This window comes from Cucurbita pepo, chromosome 10 (genome assembly GCF_057944985.1).
Source record: "Cucurbita pepo subsp. pepo isolate OVF chromosome 10, ASM5794498v1, whole genome shotgun sequence".
Lineage (NCBI taxonomy): Eukaryota > Viridiplantae > Streptophyta > Magnoliopsida > Cucurbitales > Cucurbitaceae > Cucurbita > Cucurbita pepo.
The window spans coordinates 15,229,096-15,243,450 of NC_141807.1; the positions used below are offsets into that span (position 1 = coordinate 15,229,096).

Below are 14,355 nucleotides of genomic sequence, written 5' to 3' on the forward strand. Positions count from 1 at the left end.
GAAGATGTGGGTACCACTTTCTATTGCAAAATTTCTATGTGAATAGAGAATGAACCATATTCTTGGGAGATAAGATAGAGCCTCAAGCCTAACTTCAAAGGCATTACACAAATTGTTCTATAATATTTTTTCTAGGATCTCTTTGTTATGTTGTCCGCTGAAGGTTTCAGGAAAGGGACACGATTCTCTATCGCACTGATCTCCCAATAGAAGTTTTACCTAGGTCATCTGTCGTCACAATCCTTTTAAGAAAGATGCGCCCAAATAACCAGTGAACAATAACATTTAAAGAAGTTTCAGAGAGGGAGAAGGGGATTGTGATAGAAGTTGCCCTAGGTAAAACTTCTTTAAATGTCTTAGCCAATCATGACCTCATAATGAGGAGTCTCTTGGACAACAATAACATATGGACAACAAATGTCTTAGCCAATTGTGACGGTCAAGATTGCTCAAGGCGTATCTTTCAAATGATCGGTGAACAATAACATTGCCCAAATAACCGCCTTGGACAACAAATCATTTACAAGAATGGCTGAGACATGCAACATGCAACCACAAGCAACACGACTTGGGCAATCATGACTGGGACATCTGCCTCCACACAATTTATTGGATGAGGCTGACTTTAGGTCTCTCAATGCGCTTCCAGCTGATCTCATAATGAGGAGTCTCTTCCAATGTAACGCAAAAAAAAAAAAAAAAAAAAAAAAAAAAAGTCATTTTGCCCCTCCAACCCAAATAGAGGTCCAAGGAAAATCCAGCCAGATTGCCTGCAAAAGAAAGAAGAGGTTAGAGAGAGGTTAGAGAGAGGTCGGCCGGGAAGATTAACGGACCACCGCCGGAATCCATCTCCAGACGAGACTCGTACCAGGATTGAGGGGCTAGCAAGACCTACGCACCATCAAAAGCTAAGAACTTTTCGCGGGGTAAGGTTTCTGAACGATATTGCTCAGATCTGAGTTTTCCCCTACGTGAATCGACCCTAAAATGTTGAAATCTTCACCTAGGAACAACTCACGCACGGTCTGTGAAGAAGTTTGGCCGAGACCTCAACCCAAAGGCAGAGATCCGAGGGTCATCCGAGAACGGTGAGCGAACTTCCGGCGTTCTTAAATCCTCCGATAGTCAAGAAAAAAATTATAAAAAGAATACTAGGACGTAGCCTGTAACACGATCTAGAACGTTGCCGAAGGAATCATATTGATCCGATCTACGGATCGAAAGATATGAAAATCGGAAAACAAAAACCGACTGGGTTTCGGTTTTCAGAGGACAGAGAAGAAGAAAGAAAAAAAAATAAAAAATGGCCGGCGAGCGGCGGAGGGCGGCGACAAGCGCCGGACACGCGTCGACAGGCGCCGGACACGCATCGACCACCGGCTGGAGCAACGCAGCTCCAGCGAGGCGTCGACACGTGTCGCCTGCAAGCCGGGCCGAATCGCAACGCGAGCCGAGCCGACCGGGCCGAGCCGGGCCGGCCGACCCGCGACTGTGCAGAATTGGGCGCGTGGCCACGCACTTCCAGCGTGCTGCTGGGCGCGTGAGCGCGCGTGGAACGGCCAATTTGGCCCGGTTGTTTTCTGTTTTCTCGATTTTTGTCCCTGCTCCAGTTCTAATACTGTTTTTACGTGGATAGGGACTTAATTTAGAGAAATCAGTATTTTTGGACTCTTCACGGGCAAAGAAACGCTAGCGAAAGGGCACGCGTCAACCAGGTAAGTCACCACCCGGTATTTAGGAAGAAATACTTGTAGGATTCGCTCAGATTGCATGCATGCTAGTAGTTCTGCTTCAGATTAGCTCTTCATGTAAGTTACTAGTCAGTTTATCTGTTGTGTTTGAATTGGGTAAATTACATGAGTGTTGCTTGTATGCCTTAGGCTTCCGCCGTATGTATGCATGCGTTATTTTATGTGTAGAATTGAGTATGCCGGGTTTCGGGTGTTTGATGGACGAATTCGCCCCATTGAGCGCGAACTTCGTGCTCTGGGTGCTTGATGGAGGTCATCGCCCCGTTGAGCCGGTATGCCTAGTTTGCATGAATTACATACTATGATGTTAGAAGAAGATTGCATGCACCCTCTGTTAATTGCTAGGGCCCATTTCTTTGATAAGATTAGGGAATCTTGGTTAGGAGCGAAATGCCGCTCTAGCCTGACTTAACTTTTCCCTAGAAACTTAGCGGTTTACCACGGTAAGAAGGTACCCCGGAGTGTTCATAGATTGCTAGCGTGTGAACGGTATCTATAGCTTCGTGGGAGGACCAAGGGGTCCCTGATCAGTCCTTACTGCTCTTAGCCATTTCGCATGGGAAATGTGTCCCCACGTCGTACAGCCCATTAGCTGCATGGGAACGGGTTTGGTCGCGCCCCCATAGAGGGACTAGATGGGCATAGGGGTACTCAGCACACCCCTAGGCCAGGTACCATGTAGTCCCAGATAGCCATGTAGAGGTAGCACCTCATAGAGAGATACCGACCATATTAGCTTGGCATAAAGAACCTCTAGGTGTTTAATGAGAGAACGAAAAATCAGTGAAACCTAAGGGGCAAGCTCCAAGGGACCTAGATTAGAGCCAGTCGTCCTAGAACCGAAATAGAAAACCGTGGCAACCTGTTAAATTAAGATGCAAAAAGAGCCTACAAGTAGGTGGCTTACTGAGTATAATTTTTATACTCATCCTTGCTATGTTTTCCTTTTTTTTCAGGAGCGCGAGGCGTCGGTCAAGAGTGGGCGTGATCTGAAGGGAATTGTCACAGAGGAATGGGTTGTCCCGGGGTGTCATCCAGTCTTAGTCTTTATTTTTGTATTCGCATTCTTTTGAAATTTATTTTCCAAACGGTCTTGTGTTCTGTGTTTATCGTTCGAAAAACTTTATTGAAATTTGATGATTTTCGCTACTTCATATTTAAATCTCTTGTGCATCTGTGTCGTGTCGTTAGTCACTGTCCGTAGTAAAATATTGGGCTGTGACATCCAACCTACTAGGTGCTGTTGAAAATCACTTCTCGGTTTGTTGAGTCTTCATGTCTTCTCTGCGAGTCTTTCCTACTTTCTTCGCTTGAAACATTTTCTTATTTGTATGATGTCATACCACCTGCTTCTGCTTGATGTCTTCTTGGTCCAAATAATAACGTTTCAAGTTACTAACGTGGACAACAAGGTTAGTCCGCATCCATAAGAGCAATTGGATTCTACATGATGTCTTCATAATCTTATGGATAACTTTAACTAGTCCATAGTATTTTCACACCAGTTTTTGGTTCTTGTTGCTTTGAACTCGAAGTTTATCTAAACTTAACTTATATGAACTCTTTGTTTTTCTTGAAATTGATGTGGTTGACGCTTCCGACTGACTCTTCTCTTCATCCGTCTAGATGATATTTATGAGTGAACATGTGTTGCTTCAGTGGATTGTTTCTGTCTCCCTTCTTCAGTATCTGACCTTGTTTTTGTCTCTCCTGGTGGGGATAAATCCATTATCTGACCTTGTTTTGCGTCGTGGTGTTCATGTAGTGGCAACAAGGTTTCTATTGAGGTTGGCTCACTCGATCTCCCCTTTTAAATTACAACAATAGCAGCAAGCATAGATTCATCATGGCTATGATTCTTTCTCAACTGTAGTATGACATCATTTTCAACCCTCTTGGTTGATGGATGTTTTTCTAAATGATCGTCGGGTTAGACTCCATTACTACTAGACATTTTGCTAGGGGTATGTAAATGACTTTGTGTTTCAGCAGGACGTTCATTCCTGACACGATGTTGAGGTCATCCATTTCAACTATCACTAAACAATTTGTCTAGTCCAAGACTCCAGCTTGGTTAGAGATCTCATTGTGACTCTTAAGACAGGTAAAGCTTCCAAGTTGACGGCGTTCATCTTTTATTTATCTTGATGCCAAAGGATGTTAAACTATTTTGCATCGGTCTCCATCATGAGTTGTGGGTGGCTCTAGAGTTGACAATGGTGTTCCTTACTACTTTGTGCTTTACCCAAACCTCAACATACATAATATAAATATATTCATTTAACTATAACACATATGGTCCATGGAAGAATTGTAACTCTTATGCTCATTAACATTATAATGGCTATTACGTAAATTATAACCTAAAGTTGATAATTTATGTCCAATTAACCAACCCTAAATTTGTAATCATTGTGGAGTGATTGAAATTACAATGGAAGTAGTTTAAACTCCTAGTATCTTAAATGAAGTTGGTCTCTTCTAATAAAACACGAATTTCTCTTTAATATCATTAATACAATTATGCTTCATCTTGAACCTACTAAACATGAAACTAAAACTGCGTTCCATTTAACTCCATTTTATTGTCATCTTGAATGACGTGTAGGACATATTCTTGATTTACCTTGATATTTCATATTAGTTAAGCTTTTTTGTAAAATCACGATTACACAACAACAAATATGAACTTGGGTCTGTTTATTATTTTAAAGAAAATTTCTTTTTCCATCTTATTCCTAATAACTCTGCAACTAAATTCATATTATGCTAAGAAACAAATTTTTTACTAGCAAGAAGTAGAATATGCAACATTAACTAAAATTTCATCTATACAAATTTTATTGCCATACAACATAGATGAAAATTATAGCCTTCAAACAAAAACTAGAGTAGTTGTGGTGAACGGGATAGAAACTCTAGTGTTCATCCATAATATACAACCACTACCTAAATTATAACCTAAAAATTTGAAAACATAAGTTGTAGTTGAAAATTACATAAAACAATCCCCTAAATCCAAGAACTCGTGTCCAATTAGTAAACCCTAAACATAGTAGCTAACATAGAGTAATTGAAGCTCCACATCTTCTATTCTTTTGAATGAAATTTCTTCCTTTAAAAAAGAAATTTGTTTTTCCTTATAATTTCATACATTTATTGATTGAATAATTGTATTATTTTGAAGGTTATTTATTTCACTTCATCAATAATGAGATGAAAGTGAAAATCCATACTCATCAATAATTTGACAAATGTGGAAATCCATAATTATCAATAATGTGATTAAAATGGGAAAAGTGAAAATAAAGGTGAAAATAATAATACAAATGGGAAAAGTGAAAATAATAAAGGAAAAGATTCAAGACAAACAAACATGATGAGATATGTGAAGAGAAATGTTTCATCCTGACATATTTCACCAACGAATTTTTTTATTTTTTTTACAAATAGATTAACGACTATTCAGTCATTGATGATGATATTTACAAACGTGGTTGAGAATCCAAAAATGGATTATAGAGATCATAAATCGTGTCTTCATCTTCTTCTTCTACAATAGAAGGAGAAGACGTCGAACCGACTGATGCGGCCTCTTGAAGAAGCTTTTGAAAATCAGCTTCTGAAGTTGTCTGGGCTAATGCAGCGAGTAGCTTCAACTTTGAATTAAGGAATTCGGAGGTCCTCTTCTTGGATAAATCCTGAAGGTGGCCATTCTCAGATAGCCAGACCTTTACCGCTTTGATGTCTGCGTGGGTATAAGTATATTTATCCCACCATTTGATTTTGATAGTTTTGAAGACTTGTTTTATTTGGTCTTCGGTTTCTTTAATTTGAAAATTCCAAGTTAAAATCCAAGGAATTTGAAAGTATACGCAAAAGCGCATGGTTAATGGAAATGGGGTTTTGAATATATTTTGAATGAAGTAGTAGTACGATTCCTGTATTGGGTAATGAACTTTTATGAGCATTCTGGCAGAATTGAATAAACCACGAGTGCTCGTACTTTTGATACCAAATGACATTGAACCATGCCATCAATAGTCTCTGTATGAGTAAGAATGAGGAACAAAAGGTTTTGAAAAAGTCTTCTCCGTGTATGGATCTTGATTCCAATACGTCGGGTTCATGACTTTAAAAATTTTTAATTTTGAATACGCGATTTTTGAAGGATCATCGCAACTCGGAATATGAGTAATTTCAACGGACTTTGTGTCGACTAGAATAAATTCATAAAACCTTTTAGTTTTATGAAGATCTTCTGGGATATAAAAGAATCCCGATGGATAGGCTTTTTTAACGACTTCGCCGATTTTCGGGTCATCGTATTCTAGTTCTACCAGAGCTTCTGGTATAGACACAGATTTTTTAAAATAGGTCCTGATTTCAGGAACTGGAGAAAATCGAACGGGAACAACCGCATCTGAGTAGGTTGAGGGGACAGAAGGTCCCTTTGAAGTGGAAGACACAGTAGGTCTCGATGAAGTAACGACAGATGGCTGTGTTGAAGAGGCAGAAGGCCTCGCCGGAGTGATAACCTCCGCTTGTTTTTTAGAAAGCTTTGCTTTAGACCTGGTCACCAAGGTGAAACCAACATCCATTGCATAGCTGTCAGACGTCATTGGAGTAGGTGTGCTTGAAGAAGCATTGGGTTTCTTTCCCTTTTTCGATCACTTTCTTTCCGGTCATTACTGGGAGAAGAAGATTGGTGTTGGGGAGAATTTTTCTTTGACAGTAAGAACTCTCTTGAGAGGTAATCTGCCAAGGGGTTTTTTACCCCTTTTATGCAAAATTTGGAAGTCGAAGCAAGATAAAATGGCTTGCCATCTAGCAAAAATTTGTTTAGACACAAGATTCTTGACATCTTTTTCTAAAACAAATTTAGATGCCCTTCAATCTGTTTTGATAACAAAGCTTTTGTTAATTAAATCACTTTGAAATTTTTGTAGACAAAGTACTATTGAAAGTATTTCTTTCTTTACTGTTGAGTAATTTTTTTTAGTAGAATTCCATATTCCCGAATGGAAACGGATAATGGATTCTTTCTTGTCAAGGGACTGTTTTAGGATTCCTCCATATCCAATATCGGATGCGTCGATCTCCACTATTAAACTAGCCCTTGGGTTTATCAGCGATAAACACGGAATTGACTTGACAAGGGATTTGATTTTTTAGACTGTTTTGGTGTGTTCTTCTGTCGTCCAGGGCTTTGGATTCTTTTTTAGGCTTTCACAAAGTGGCTTGCAAATGGGTCTGATATTTTGAAGGAAATCAGACACATAATTGAGACATCCCAAAAATCTTTGTAGTTGGGTTTTATCTGTAATTTGGTCCAAAAAATTTGAGGCAAACTCAATGGACCTTTGAATGGGTTTAATTAGACCCAAATAAATTTCAAATCCAAGAAAACGGATTTTTGTTTGAAAAAGTTTAATTTTTGGTTTAGACACAACTAAACCGCTTCTTTTGACTGCCGTAAAAAATGTTTGAAGATGCTTAAAGTGTTGATCGATGTTTTGAGAAAAAATCAGAACATCGTCAATATAAACAATTGAACATGGTCAATATCTAATCCATTCCAAAACCTTATTTAAGGGTTTGTAGTTTATTACCAGTCGCGGGACTCCACGTTCCTTCTCTCCCTGGTTGATGACGTAAAAAGCCGCACATGACCAGGGGCTCTTTGACGGTCTAATAAGACCCTTCTGTAAAAGATCATTGATTTCTGCTTTGCACAATGTTAGTAATTCTCTATTCATTTGAATAGGTCGGGCCTTCGTAGGAATATTTTTCTCCTCGAAATTTTTGACATAAGGAAGATCAACTATGTGTTGCTTCCTATTCCAAAAGGCATTAGAGATAGTTGAACAAATTTCCTTTTCTATTTGAGTTTATAAAGTTTTGATTTTAGACGGGACAGTCTTATTTTGAATCTATTCTTCTATTCTTTTGAATGAAATTTCTTCCTTAAAAAAAGAAATTTGTTTTTCCTTATAATTCAATACATTTATTGATTGAATAATTTTATTTTTTGAAGGTTATTTATTTCACTAATCCTTGTTGGGGGAAGGAAGTTAATTTATCTTCTTTCCTAAGGTCTTTGACGCTAACCCCTTTTCAGTTATTTTAAAAGGATATAATTGAGTAATGAAAGGAGTATACCTCTTGTGCTAAGTCCTTTACTAAAAGGAAGGAATTTACGAAGCAAATTCCATCATTGCAAACATGAACTTTTGATCGGCTCCAGTATCTATGAGAGCCTTTAGTGTGATTTTGAAATCATAAATTTGTAAGGTAAAGAGAGCGTACCATTTTTGATATTGAGAAGTGGTGATGGCTCCAACGAAGGAACTTTGAAAATCTTCTTCGTCCAGGTTCGGTTCGGCCGTTTCCCTTTGTTCGGGCAGCCTTTCCTAAAGATTGAGAATTTCTTGACGAAGCATATAAGATTCTGACCTAGTTTCAGATCTTAACGCCTGTACCTCTTGTTTCAGATTATTAATCTCTCTTTGTAAATCTTGAGTAGTGAGTTCTCTCGGTTTTTCAAATCTTTGGACAACTGATTGGAGTCTGTAGGGATTTCTTTCTTCCTTTTCAGGTGGCTTAGAGATTGTCATAACAATTTTTTTTGTTGAATTTCTGGATCTTGAACTTTTTCTACTACTTCGAGTAGAATTTCTTGATCCTTTGTAAGGACATTTATGCATCCTTCGCACGTCCTTTTTCCTTCTTGTTCTGATTCGTATTCTGTGCTAGAATATGAATCGGATTCTTCTTGGAGTTCGAGGATTTCTCCCTCGCTGGATTGTTCTGAGTCGGTTAAAAGCTATTCCACTAGTGTGACTTAGATACCCTTTCTTTGTGGTATCAGTCATGCTATTTGAATAGCCTGAAGTCATCATAGCCTCTCCACCGGTTCCGAAGACTCCTTCGGCATCAATGTGCTCCAATGAAAGAGATCAGACCCTTTCCTGAACCAGAACCAGTTTAGTTGTGTCTAAACCAAAAGTGAGCTCTTTTCGCGTATACGCAATCTTGAAACCCAATTAGCTCACAGACTGTCTCCTCAACCCTGGCGAGTATGAGTGCTTGGTAAGAGAGAATGTCAAATGAGAAAGTCATTCGATTACGACAACATTCGCAACTACCAAAGTGCACTAAACCTAGTATTGATCTTCGACCTAACGATAATGGAACTTCAAGCCCATTTAATCAATCCTATCTGTACCTTATTGTTGACCGAATCGGATGCAAGCCAGGCCTAAATTCTCTCTCAGTCACCCGGAGACGAAAGAAAGATAAGATCCAAAGTTTACGAATCGAAGAGAAAGTGGATCTGAGTTCTACACGCTTTCATTTTCAAAAGCTTCCCTTGCCTACGGTACTTTATTCACGATGTGCAACAATACGGTCATCTCTCAGCCGTGTATAGAGAATTCCTTGATCATTTCCTTGGCGGATAACATAAATGAAATCGCTTCTCTGATCGCCCATCTTATGAGTCCATTCTTGTCTTGTTGGTTTGTTGTACTATTCTATACCTCTCTCATAGAAAGATGTTCGGGAGCTGGGAGGGCCTATCGTGAGGGAACTTTCCTTTTCACGGTAGGCAAAGGTAAAACAAGAGCTGCATAAGTCCACGGTGATCAAGGCAGAGCGACTCCTTCTTTAAAAGAGGTTGGTTTTATCGAAACTGTTAGATCCACTTTCGTTAAAGAAAAAATAGGAGCTCTTGGTTTGGCCGATGTCGATTCGTATGGCAATGCGGACTCGACTCAGGATGAGGATTCCACTTTTCATACTGCTGCTATCAGCCGAAAGAGCTGGTAAGCCATCTCGCTAAACGAAAGGAAAAAGCACGTACGGGTTGACCTTGTAACAAGGGGCGGGGGCCAGCCAAAGAAGGTCAGTCGGACTAGGTTAGGACCATTGATCTGGTTCAGCTAGGTTCTTCCATGCGAGAATGTATGCGTATCGGTATCTTCTTTAGGACTGGTTGTTTATATGTTTACAGAAACCTGCTAAGCCTGCCTTTCTTACCAAGTGTGATTCAATCTTTCAGCTCAAACTTTCCTATCGTCCGACGGAAAAGGTAGGAGTACGACTACCTTTTTCTTTTCTCGCCCGAGCCAAGGGATCATTCAGTTTCTACCAAAAAGTTTGCTATCTATTAGTTGCCATAATCGAATGTATTTCTCATTTCACGATAGCTCCTCCAAGAGCTTCCTGGTCCATAGTAGACGAAACCTTGGACTTCTATCGGACGTATAGCATTGCCTGGTGAGCTCGCCGTTGAGGGTTGGCCTTACAGGAGATCGAGCAGCCTTTCTTTCCCTACCTGGTATGCTTTCCCGATTATCGTGCAACTAGCCAACTAGCCAAAGAGAGAGGGAGAGGGATCATGTCAATCAATTTGTATGTGCATTTTGTCCGTCCTGTACTTGCCTGCTTAGCTTTCTTAGCCAACATCTCTGGTTTCCCCCGAACCAAGAGATTCTGCTTATCCATACCCAACAGTCACACTTTCAGCTGAAAGACTGATTTTTTTCATAAAGTCGGTTCATAGATCAAGAAAGAATGAAGCTGCTTAAAGGGACGGTTACGCGATACGTCTTTTCATACTCGCCTTTTCTTTAACCCTGCTATCAACCTAGCCATTCTTTCTTGTTGCTTTAAGGGGTCTCCCCACTTAGACTACTCGGATTGGTTCTCGCGTCCCTGTGCCAAAAAGGATGGGCGAGTTTGGTTTGAGTGTTCATCGATTAGGTGGATCCATATACTCCGGGGGGGTGAGACGAGGTGTAGCGTAGTCAGGTCAGCACATCAGTTTTGGGTATGTTGTCCGCTAATGGTTTTAGGAAAAGGGGTACAAATTTTCTACATAGGTCATCTGTGGTCACAATCCTTTTAAGGAAGATGCTCCCAAATAATCGGTGAACAATAGCCTTTAAAGAAGTTTCAGAGAGCAAGAAGAGGCAGAACAGAGAATAGAAGTGAGTCGTGCAAGGAAGAAGGAACTAGTAGGTTTAATTTGGGTTCGTTTGAACTAAAAAACGAACCCAAATTTAAGACTCACTAGCCCAAAGTCCATATGTGGTAAAAAAAAAAAACCTTCCATAGCCCAACCCTTATTCGCAGTTCGCATCCAACCATTTCCTTTTCAACCTACACGTATGCTCTAGGCCAAACTCACGTAACTAGTTAGAAGATGCGGCCCACAACTGAACGGAAGACAAGTGTCACAATCGCACTCTTGTAGTAGTGAGACAATGATTATGTGACATTTGTTCTAATCCAATGAACAAGTCAACCATGCAAAATTTAGACTGAACGAACAATAGCAGTGTATGCTCGAATCACATTTAGAAGAAATATTTTAGAAAACATGAGCGAGGAAATACGTTAAAAACAATTTCAAATAAAGCAATGTTATAAGCTAAAAGTGAAGAAACAACAACTGGTCACGTTCTCCTATAGTACATTTTGGGACACTTTAGTCCTGATGGGTGTAGATATGATTTTGAGGACTAATCATACCCCCGTATTGGCACAACAATAATAGTAAAGACCTATCTAAGATGAAAGCAAATAAAAGAGGTTTGGAATGATCATGCCACCATGAACCACAAATCGTTTACAAGAATAGCTGAGACATCTAACATGCAGCCACAGGCAACACGCCTTGGCCAATCATGACCGCGACATCTGCCCTTACACAATTTGTCAATATCTCTATCAACCGGCTCTTCATAAACTCAACGTTGTAGGATGAGGCTGACTTTATGTCTCGCGACGCGCTTCTAGCTGATCTCAGTATTGAGGAGTCTTTTCCAACCTACTAGGACCTGTTGAAAATCACTTCTCGGTTTGTTAACTCTTCAAGTCTTCTCTGTTGGTGTCTTTCCTACTTTCTTCGCTTGAAACAATTTATTCTTTGCATGATGTCATACCACCTGCTTTTACTTGATGTTTTCTTGGTCAGAATAATAACGTTTCAAGTTACTGACGTGGACAACAGGGTTAGTCTGTATCCATAGGAGCAATTGGATCCTATATGATGTCTTCCTAATCTTGTGGACAACTTCGACTAGTCCATAGAATTTTCGCACCAGTCTTTGGTTCTTGTTGCTTTGAACTCAAAGTTGATCTGACCTTAACTTATCATAACTCTCTATTTGCTTTGAAATTATCGTGGTCGACCCTTCTCATCATCCGTCTGGATGGTATTTCTGCGTGAACATGTGTTGCTTTAGTGGTTTGTTTTTGTCTCCCTTCTTCAGTAGAGGTGTTGGCTTGGTGTCTTTGCCAAGCATTTGAGTGATCACTGACAAGAGCCTTTGCAGGTCAATATTTCTTCTTACATTTTCTCTATCATGTTCTTTGTGTTCATTTAGATCAAGTGTGTGCATTGTTGTGTTATTCTAATAACTGGTATCAGAGTGAGGAGAGATTCACCACGATCTGTGAAGATGGAAAGTTCAAAGACTGGAATTGAAAAGTTTGATGGATTCGATATCAGTATCTAGAAGTTGCAGATTGAAGACTACCTATACGAGAAAGATATTCATGAACCCATTTTGGGGGTGAAGTTGGATACCATGACCACGGAGGAGTGGAAGCTCAAGGATTGTCACGCCGTAGGGTTAATCTGGTTGACGCTGCCAAGGAACCAAAGAAAGTAAGATTGGAAATGGTCCATACAGACGTTTGGGGACCATCTCCAGTTTCTTCATTTCTAGTACCAAAATTTCATGGATTAGATGTCTCGCACTGTGCAACGACAACTCTCTGTTTTCCTAAGGCTAGTCAGATATCTCAAGACCACACTTTTCATCCTCACCATATCTAGACACTATAACGTTGATCCACTATTGTCTTATATAGTTAACGTTCACTCTTTAACGTCCAAGAACATTTTATAACTACCACGAAAATAAAACCATACAATAAATTCATACAAGTTTTACAACATATCATATAATACAAAATAGGGTTAGACTGCATACTTGGTCGCAGAGAGACGTGTCATCGAGCTGAGTCATAGAGATATACAACTCTTTATCCTAAGAAAAAATCTATATAATTTAAAATCTGGCTGCTCTGATAGCAATCTGTCACCACCAAATTTCAAGGGTTCAAAACTCAAATAGAAACTAAAATTGAGAGGGAAAACAAATAAAAATAAAAGTACATTAATATAAAAATAAGAAAATGTTGTAAAATTAAAATGAGATTGAGAAAACAACACAACATTAAATATAAAATAAAATAAAATTATAAGACGGTGTTGTTCAAATTTATCCAAAAAAAAAAAAAAAAGTACAAAAGAATTCAAACACAAAGACAGACTAATGCTACATAACAACCCCATCTGTGAGTGCACAACCTTTGAAGGCTCCCTCATCTCACCGGTAAGTTCCATTACGAACCCATCCAAAATAATCACATCTGTGACCGCATCTCCTGACTTTAAACTGCTAGTCTGAACATGGTTTCGTCACGAAAGCTTTAGAGATAAATCTATATTTACAAAAATATTTTTCTCTTAATTTATAACTAGTCATAAAAAGAAATAATTAGGTACAAATTTGGTCTAGAATTCAAAACTTTCAAATCTTACTGTTTCTTAACCAGATTCAAATCCAGATTCTTAAACTCCTAGTACCTTTAATAAAGTTGGTATCCTCTCATAAAACAGGAATTTCTCTTAAGATCATTAAATTCTTATAGATTCCACGCTCAATATCATTAATACAATTATGTTTTATCTTGAACATGCCACACATGAAACTAAAGTGCGTTCAATTTAACTCCATTTTATTGCCATCTTGAATGATGTGTAGGGTATATTCTTGATTCACCTTAAAGTTCTTGTGACATGACAGTTTATATTAGTTAAGCTTTTTGCAAAATCACAAGTTAAAAGACAACAACGATGAACCTAGGTCTATTAGTCAATTCAAAGACAATTTCTTTCTCCATCTTTATGCTTCACTAGCATATAGTAATTGAAGCTCCACATGAAGTAATTTAAAGTTCCCCTTAACTAACTAAAGTTCATCTCATCTTTAATGAAGCATGAATTGCACTGAAGTTCATGAAATGCTTATAGACTCCAACTCTGAGTACTATTAATGCAATTATGTTTCATATGAGTTTGTCATAAATGAAACTAAGGTGCATTCAATACAACTTTATTTTCTTGTCATACGAGGCAAAATAGAAAAATTAAATCAAACAAACTGATGAACTGAACCGAATCAATCCAACCAAATTTGATTAGTTTGTTTATTTTGTTGGGTTGTTGGTTTATTTGATAACCCTGGTATATTATAACAATTCAACTTTTCGTTTTATAGCCCTCCAACTACTAAGAGAAAAATATATTTGAGTAGAAGCTAAAAATATTGGGGGTTCAAGAAAAGACATTTGGTTTAGTGGTATGATTCTCACTTGGGGTGCAATAGGTTTTGAGTTTAATTCTTGAAATGCCCCTATGTCTAAATCTTTTCTTATCTAAGGACTTTATATTCGAAATCAACCTAACTTCATATTTGACATTTTATACTTACCATCATGCTCTTAATACTCGTAGTCTTTCTTA

The 14,355-nt window shown here is 38.7% G+C and overlaps 1 long non-coding RNA gene across 1 annotated transcript; it reads left to right on the forward strand.

Annotated features, from left to right (window-relative positions):
- The first annotated feature begins 715 nt into the window (after positions 1 to 715).
- On the forward strand, positions 716 to 2,970 carry LOC147790830 (uncharacterized). The gene is made up of 3 exons (XR_015422760.1): positions 716 to 1,088; positions 1,637 to 1,715; positions 2,708 to 2,970. It is a non-coding gene; the product is annotated as an uncharacterized LOC147790830 (long non-coding RNA).
- The last annotated feature ends 11,385 nt before the right edge of the window (positions 2,971 to 14,355 follow it).